Source organism: Pongo abelii, chromosome 12 (genome assembly GCF_028885655.2).
Source record: "Pongo abelii isolate AG06213 chromosome 12, NHGRI_mPonAbe1-v2.0_pri, whole genome shotgun sequence".
In the NCBI taxonomy this organism is placed as follows: domain Eukaryota; kingdom Metazoa; phylum Chordata; class Mammalia; order Primates; family Hominidae; genus Pongo; species Pongo abelii.
This window is the reverse complement of record NC_071997.2, coordinates 122,601,554-122,609,818: the sequence shown is the minus strand read 5'-3', so window position 1 is coordinate 122,609,818 and position 8,265 is coordinate 122,601,554. Positions and strand designations below refer to the sequence as shown.

Here is an 8,265-nt window from a genome sequence, read left to right as displayed (position 1 = left end):
CCTAGAACTCAAAGCTCTTCTCCCTTATAGACCATATAGGGTAACTTCCTGATGTTGCCATGGCATTTGTAAACTGTCATGGCACTACTGAGAGTGTATTTTAGCAGGCTAACACATTATAATTAGCATATAATGAGCAGTGAGGATGACCAGAGGTCACTCTTGTTGCCATCTTGGTTTTGGTGGGTTTTGGCCAGCTTCTTTACTGCAACCTGTTTTATTTTTTGTTTGTTATTTATTTTTTCTTTTCGATGTCCCTCCATTCACAATACAGACCAGGCACAGGGCCTGGGCTGAGGTGTATATTGGGTAGGTTTACTCTACTTCCTCTTTCTCCATAGTCAGTGTAAGAACACAGCCTATGGGTAAGTACCAGGAGGCCTACTGCAACCTGTTTTATCAGCAAGGTCTTTGTGACCTGTACCTTGTATTGACCTCCTATCTCATCCTGTGACTTAGAATGCCTAACCGCCGGGGAATGCAGCCCAGCAGGTCTCAGCCTTATTTTACCCAGCCCCTACTCAAGATGGAGTCACTCTGGTTCAAATGCCTCTGACACTACTTGAAGATGGGTAGTCCAGGAGCACATTTCACATTTTACAAAGCCATTTCCCATTCCTTGGTGCCTTGGCCTCCCTCCCTTGGGTCATCTGAGAGACAGCCCTCAGGGGGAAAGGAACTCAGAGAGGTTGGGTGTCTGCTCAGGTGATGCCGATAGCGTATGTTCAGCTGGGCCAGCACCGGTGGGCTCCGACTGATGGCTGCGATGGCTTTCTTTATTTGTGTGGGCAGAGTGGACAGTCAGTGGGAGGATGATGATGAGGGTGAGGACATGACAATTAAGTAACATGCCCATCACTTCTTGAGGAGCTACCTCACCAGAGGCCCTTTGCACACATTGCCTCTTTTAATCCAAGCAAGACATGATTCATATGCACATTTTACAAATTAGAAAATTGGGACCCTGGATTGGGGCCTAATCAGGGTTGCTAAAGGGAATGCTTTAAGTTTGCTAATGAGGAAGAGGGAAGAGCGAGTGGGGGAGGAGGAAAGTAGCTGTTTTTTGGGTTTTTTTGAGACAAGGTCTGGCTCTGTCACCCAGGCTGGAGTACAGTGGCATGATCTGGACTCACTGCAACCTCCACCTCCCGGGTTCAAGCCATTCTCCCACCCCAGCCTCCCAAGTAGCTGGGACTACAGGCATGCACCACCAGGCTTGGCTAATTTCTGTAATTTTAGTAGAGATGGGGTTTCACCATGTTGCCCAGGCTGGTCTCAAACTTCTGGGCTCAAGCAATCCACCTCGGCCTCCCAAAGTGGTGGGGTTACAGGCATTGAGTTTTCTTTTTCTTTTTATTTTTTTGAGAGCATCCAATGTTAGCTCATTTAAGGCTCTCAACCACCCCAAGAGGTAGGTCGTAGGTCAAGCTGTCTACTTTATAGAAGAGCCTGGGAGTCCAGGGTTATCTGACTTGGAGTCCTGTTCATTTTCCTGGGTACCTCCAAAGGCCTCTCGGTGAGTGGACGGTGCAGTTCCGGAGCCCTCCCCTGGCAAGTCCCGCTCCAGCCCATACCCCGTCCTGTACCCCAGCAGCCACGGTCGGGCAGAGGGGTCAGGGAAGCAGGGCAAGAGGGTAAGGCACTGCTCAAGAAACAAAACCAGGTCCTTAACGCCCCTAGTCCTGCCGGGCACTGTCCCAGGACCCCGGCCTTGAGATTAGAGAGGGGCAGAGGGCAGACGGAATGGGAAATAGAAGAAAAAGTACCAGGGCATGCTTCCTGTCTTATGCTTAGACTGTCATGATGAAATACCACAGACTGGGTGGCTTCAACAACAGAAAGTTATTTCTCAGAGTCCCAAAGGCTGGAAGTTCAGATCAAGGCGCTGCTGGCTGATTCCTTTTCTGGTAAGGGCCCGCTTTCTGGCTTGTAGACAGTCACCTTTGTGCTGTGTTCTCGCATGGCCTTTCCTTGGTGCATGGAGAGAAAGAAAGATTTCTCTCTCTTCCTTTCTAAGATCACCAATCCTGTGACTTACAACTCCTTTAACGTTAAGTACCTCCTAAAAGCCCTATCTCCAAATACAATTACATTAGAGGTTAGGGCTTCAACAAAGGAACTGGGGTGGTGGTGGTCCACAGCAGGGGAGGGGATATTTTAGTTTATCTTGAGCTTGCAAGGATGAAGGGGAAAGAGCGGGGGTGGGGGGGGCATCGGAACCTGCCTCTGAGTCACACTTCCTGGATGAGCCATGGGCCACAGCATCTGTATCAGGAGTGGTTACAAAACAGCGTGCCTCAGGGATAAACAAGCTGACCTAATGATCCAATTTTCCCAGCTCTGGTCCATCTACAGATTTGAGGCAGGATCCAGTGATTCTGCTGGCTGACAGGTCACGGTAAATTTCCAACTCTCCCCTTTCCAGGCATGGCTTTGGTTTCCTGCTGCAGCTGCTGCTGGGGAGTTATCAGGGCATTTCCTCTGCCTGTGAGCTCCTGGCGTCAGGGGAAGGGTGGGTGGCCAGAGATGCTGCCTCTACCCTAAGTCAGCGTCACCCATGCTATTCCCAGCAGCTGCATTTCTCCACTCTGTAATTACAAACGAAACTGGGGAATAGAATCAAAAAGGTACCTAGAAACGAGCTAGCCTCCACTTCCTCAAACATTCTGGGGCAGGAGTTTGTGAGCTGGAACAATGTTATTTGCAAGATTCTCCCTGGTGGATATACACTCAAGTATTAAAGTGCTACAAGGAATTAAAAAAAAAAAAAATAGTATTTCTTCCAGAGCCTGTGTGGGCCCAGCACAATGACACTGAATCTGGCTGTTAAACCAGATTCTATATGTGGCCTTGGACATTTCATTTTTCCAAGTATAGCTTTCCTCATCTGTAAAATATGGAAATAATCTTTAGAATGTTGGAGATTGTATATGTAAAGGTACTTCAGAAACAATAAAGTCCAAATCCCAATGACATTTTTTGCAGAAATAGAAAAACCCATCCTAAAATTCATATGGAATCTCAAGGGGCCCTGAATAGCCAAAACAATCTTGAAAAAGAACAAGGCTGGAGGACTCACACTTCCTGATTTCAAAACTTACTACAAAGCTACAGTAATCAAAACAGTGTGGCACTGGAATAAAGCTTGACATATAGATCAATAGAATAGAATAGAGAGCCCAGAAACAAATCCTTGAATATATGGTCAAATGATTTTTGGCAAGGGTGCCATGATCACTTAATGGAAAAAGGACAGCTTTTTCAACAAATGGTGCTGGGAAAACTGGATATCTACATGCAAAAGAATGAAGCTGGACCCTTACCTAACACCATATACAAAAATTAACTCGAAATAGATCAAAGACCTAAAAGTAACCTAAAACTATACGATTTTTAGAAGAAAACTTGGAGCAAAATCTCCAAGTGTTGGATTTGGCAGTGATTTCTTGGATATGACATTAAAGACACAGACAACAAAGGAAAATAGACAAATTGGATTTCATAAAAATTTTGTGCATCAAAAGGCAAAATTGGGCTGGTGCAGTGTCTCACGCCTGTAATCCCAGCACTTTGGGAGGCTGCAGTGGGAAGATCATTTGAGGTCAGGAGTTCGAGGCCAGCCTGGCCATCATGGTGAAACCCCGTCTCTACTAAAAATACAAAAATCAGCCAGATCTGGTGGCGCACGCCTGTAGTTCCAGCTACTCAGGAGGCTGAGGCAGAAGAATGGCGTGAACCCAGGAGGCAGAGCTTGCAGTCAGCTGAGATCGTGCCACTGCACTCCAGCCTGGGAGACAGAGTGAGACTCCGTCTCAAAAAACAAAACAAAACAAAACAGTGGTACACTGCGGAAAATATTATTATGATGCTTCTTCAAAAAATTAAAAACAGAATGACCACATAATCCAGCAATTCCACTTCTGGGTATGTACCCAAAACAACTGAAAATAAGATCTTGAAAAGATATTTGTGTACCCATGTTCATCACAGCATTATTCATAATTGCTAAAATGTGGATGCAACCCAATGATTTCTTGACAAACGAGTAGGTAAACAAAATGTGGTATACACACACAAGGAAATATTACTCAGCCTTAAAAAGGAAGGAAATTTGGACATACACTACATCATAGACGAATCTTGAGGACATTATGCTAAGTGAAATAATCCAGTTGCAAAAAGAAAATACTGTATGACTCCACTTATATAAGGTATTAGAGAGGTAGTCATTATTTAATGGGTACAGAGTTTCAGTTTTACAAGATGAAAAGCGTTCTGGAGATGGATGGTGGTGCTGGTTGCACACCATTAATGTATTTAATACCACTGAGCTGTTCACTTTAAAAGGATTAAGATGATCAATTTTATGTTATGTGTATAATAAAAGTTAGAAAAAGTTGTCATAAAACTAAGTCAGATATTAAGAACAATCAGAATTACTTCTGTCTTGTTTACAGTCATCATATGAAAAACAAATTGTTTATCTAGCATGACACCTGTTATGGGTTGAATTGTTTCCCTCAAAAGATGCTGAAATTCTAACCCTTGGTACCTGTGAATGTGACCTTGTTTGGAAATTGGGTCTGCGCAGATGATCAAGTTAAGATGAGGTCATTAGGTTGTGCCCTAATCCAATAATGACTGTGTCCTTATGAAAAGGGAAAAGAGACAGGTATAGAGAGATGTGAATTCACAGGGAGCGCACATGGCCATCCATAAACCAAGGAATCCACGAGGTTACCAGAAGCTAAGAGACAGACATGAAACAGACTGCCCCCCACATCTCTCCGAAGGGGCCAGCCCTGCCAACACTTTGATCTTGGACTTCCAGCCTCCAGAGCTGTGAAACAACACATTTCTGTTGTTTAAGTTGCCCAGTTGGAGGTGCTTGTTACAGTAGCCCCAGGAAATTATACATCTTACCTGAATTTACTTTCTTCTTCGCTCTAGTTAAATTAAAAACTACATATTGAATAACGACGGTGTGCTCTCTCTCCATGAAGCTTCAAGGTGGGTAGACAGTCCTCCTCTTGAAGGAACAGAAGGGACGCAAGGGAAGGGACCAACTTGTATCTCATCTGAGAGAGATACACTCCTGGAACAGGAGGTCTGCGGTTAAGTGTGTTTCTCTAGAAGTTCAGAAACAGAGGAAGCACCTGCGGGCTAAGCTGCTGAGGGCTAGGTGAGAGCTGACTGACCTAAGTTTTGAAGGATGGATGGGTGACAGGTTGGAGGGGGAAGATGGAAAAGTCACATGGGAGAGGAACAGCATGGGCCAAGTGTGGAGGAACCACTGAGTGGGCTGGGTTTCAGAAACGGGCCTTGGTCTGCCTTTGAGCCCTCCCTGAACTTTCCCACCCCAACCCCACCTCCTGCCTGTGTCTGCCATGCACCTCTCGTCCCGTGAGCCTGTGGACAGACGTTGCCCCTTTGCCCTGTCTGTGCTTGGGAGAAATGTGCTCAGTTTCTGTGGCAGGGATGTTTCTACGTGTTCATCAAACCGGCTTTGTTTACTTCTGAAACACTCACGAAGACCACAGCTGCCAGAGCCCCTTGCATCCTGGTGGGGCTGTGCGTCTACTTCTGGCCCATGGATGTGGGTGGAAGTGACGTGTGCTTCCCCAGGCCTGGCTCCTGGACCCCACTGACGGCTTCTCACCTGTAACCCCACCAGCCTTCTGCCTGGATACTTCACGGGGAGCTAGAGTGGCCTTGGCTAAGAAGGAGACATGGCACCCGCAGGTACCGGGCCGCCTGCATTAGTCGGTGCACTCGGGTCCACCGCCCACATGCCTGCCTGTAATCCTCACTGTGGGGCCCACGGGGAGGGGAACTTCCTCGAGGTCTAGCTTTGCCTTTCCGCCTTCAGCGCCAAGGAAGGAGGAGGGGTCTGGGCTCGGCCCACCTTCCCTGCAAGGCCCTGCGCCCGCTCCCCTCAAAGCTGCTCTTGCACGTTGCTCTGGCGGCCTCTGTAGCAGGAGTTCACTCTGTTTTCCGTGGAGGAGGAGTGGAAGGAGGGATTCAAGCTCTCCCCTAGAGACGCTAGAAAGACAGTTTTGTCTCAGCCTCATACGATCGCCCAGCTCCACATTTCTGGCTGTTTCTGTGGTTACCTTTCTTCGGGGATGTTTGGGGCGGGAGGTGGGTGTGTGTGTATATTTGCTCTTCTGAAGCCATTTTTCCGGAGCTCCTGGTGGGGGTGGGGGTGGGGGTGCTCTGTCCCTGGTTCCTCTCGGGGCAGGTGCAGGGGATGGAGGATGCCCCCCTCCCCGAGAGCCAGGAGGTGCCGACCCTGGGCAGGAGGTGCCAGTCCGGCGCCTCTCCCGCGTGGAGCCCGAAGACCACAGATGCCTGGAAGGGAGGAGCTCAGGAAGCCCGCCTCTGTTCCCTTCCGTGGTTAGGTGGGGAAACCGAGGCTGAGGCGGCCCAATGGACTCGCCTAAACGGCCTGGGGAGTCACTGGAGGTAACCAGAGCTGGAGCCAGGCTTCCCACTCCAGGCCCGGGGCTCTCCCCCGAACAGGCGTGGGAAGGGGTGCGAGCTGCACGCGGGGCTGGGGCTGGGGGTGCGGGGCCGGAGCAACTCGGCTCTTCCCCTTCCTAGGCCGCCCGGGCCACTTCCTGCGGGGTGGGGGCGGGGGGCGCGGGCGCAGGGCTGGCCCCTCCCGGGCGCCGCCTCTCGGCCTCTTCTATACCCGCAGACCAGAGGCCAAGGGTTAGGGGAACAGAACCGGTGCCCGGCTCCGCCCCTGTCCCGAAAGCCACTGGGGGCTGGGACCCGGCAGGGCCTGGGTTGGGCCGCGAGGGCCGAGGAGCAGCGAAGGGCAGGGGCTGCGAGGGCCGAGCCGGGCGCTGAAGGTCCGGCAGGGGGCGTGGAGGGGGCGGGGACCGGAGGGGGCGGGGCCGTAGGAAACTTGAGCGCCCGCCTCTGGCCGCGCGCCCCGCCCCGGCCCCCGCCTCCGGGTCCCGCCTTCGCGTCCCTTCCTTCCCGGAGCTGGCAGGCGGGCCGCGGCGGCGGCGGGCAGCGGACAGGCGGACTGGCGGGCGCTTCCACCTTGCTCCCTCCCTGGCTGCCGGCTTCCTTTTGTCTTTCTGGGCGGCGATGAGCACAGGGCCGGCGCAGCAGCTGCAGGCGCACGGAGGCCCACGCTCCTAGTCACTCCTCCCGGCCTCGGCGCTCTCGTCCCGGGCAGCGGCCCGGGCCCGCTGCAGCCGCCGCCGGCGCCGAAGTTGGGCTCGGGAAGCCGGCGGACCGCGTCCTGCGCCGGAGCAGGTAGGGAAGGGGCGGGCTGCGGGCTGCTGGCTGCTGGCGTGTGCACCGGGCGTGTGCACCCGGCGTGTGCACCGGCGAGCGCTGCGATCCGGCTCTTTGCGGGTATGTTGTGCGCGCGCGTGTGTCCGGGAGTGCCCGCGTTTCTCTGCGCGGTGGAGTTGTGGGTGACCGCGGACGGTGGTGTGTCTTTCGAATGGCGTGTACTCGTGGGCATCCATGTGTGCCTTAGGTGTGCACATTTTGGACTGCGTTTGTGGAATTGTGTGTCGGGGCGCAGTTGCTGGTGGGGAGCGGTGCCTGGCCGGTGTCGTGTGTGAGCAGCTGTGCGCAGAGCGGGGTGGCGGGGTGGGCGTGGGCTGTCCAGCCCCACGCCCAGAGCCCCCTGTCCCTGCTGGCCGGCGCAGTGCGTAGCTTAGGAGCCTCGAGGACAGCTGGGACCCGACAGGGCAAGCGCGGGCCTCGCGGGCAGGCGGGGCCAGCCCCTCAGGGGAACAGGTCCGTGGGGCCCACGTGGGTCGCCTGTGAGCTTCTGCCAAGGGTGGGGGCCCACGCGGAGGCGATCTGCTCGTTTCTCCCAGGGCCATGGGGCGACGAGGAGAGCCCTGGCCTCCCCGTGACCCGCACTGCGACCTGGGCCAGACGCGCCACCTTCCCCGGTCGCGGTTTGCTTCTCTTTCAGATGAGGACAGCTCCTCCCTCGGGGGCTGTGGTGACAGGTGAAATAAGAACGCACTGAAGACGGCTCTTGGTCCAAAGCCCCGCACACAGTAGGTGCTGTGTTAATTGGATTAGCGTCTCCTGTTTAAACTCTTTTTTTTTTTCCTTTATCGTGAGTGGGGCCTTACATTTCCCCCGGGCGTGTTTTGTGCCTGACCCTAACTTAACCGTGAAGCACTGAGATTCGAGAAAGTTTAGCTGCCAGCTGCGCTGCCTCCTGCAGCACCTCCCGGGCGGCGCCGCCTCCGCGAGTGCCCGAGAGCGCCGCGCGGGGCG

General features: G+C 52.8%; 1 non-coding gene across 1 annotated transcript; it reads right to left on the bottom strand.

Moving 5' to 3' along the window:
- Nucleotides 1–249: 249 nt before the first annotated feature.
- Nucleotides 250–382, bottom strand: LOC112132187 (small nucleolar RNA SNORA51). Its single transcript, XR_002913995.2, has one exon. It is a non-coding gene; the product is annotated as a small nucleolar RNA SNORA51 (small nucleolar RNA).
- Between the last annotated feature and the right edge of the window lie 7,883 nt (nt 383–8,265).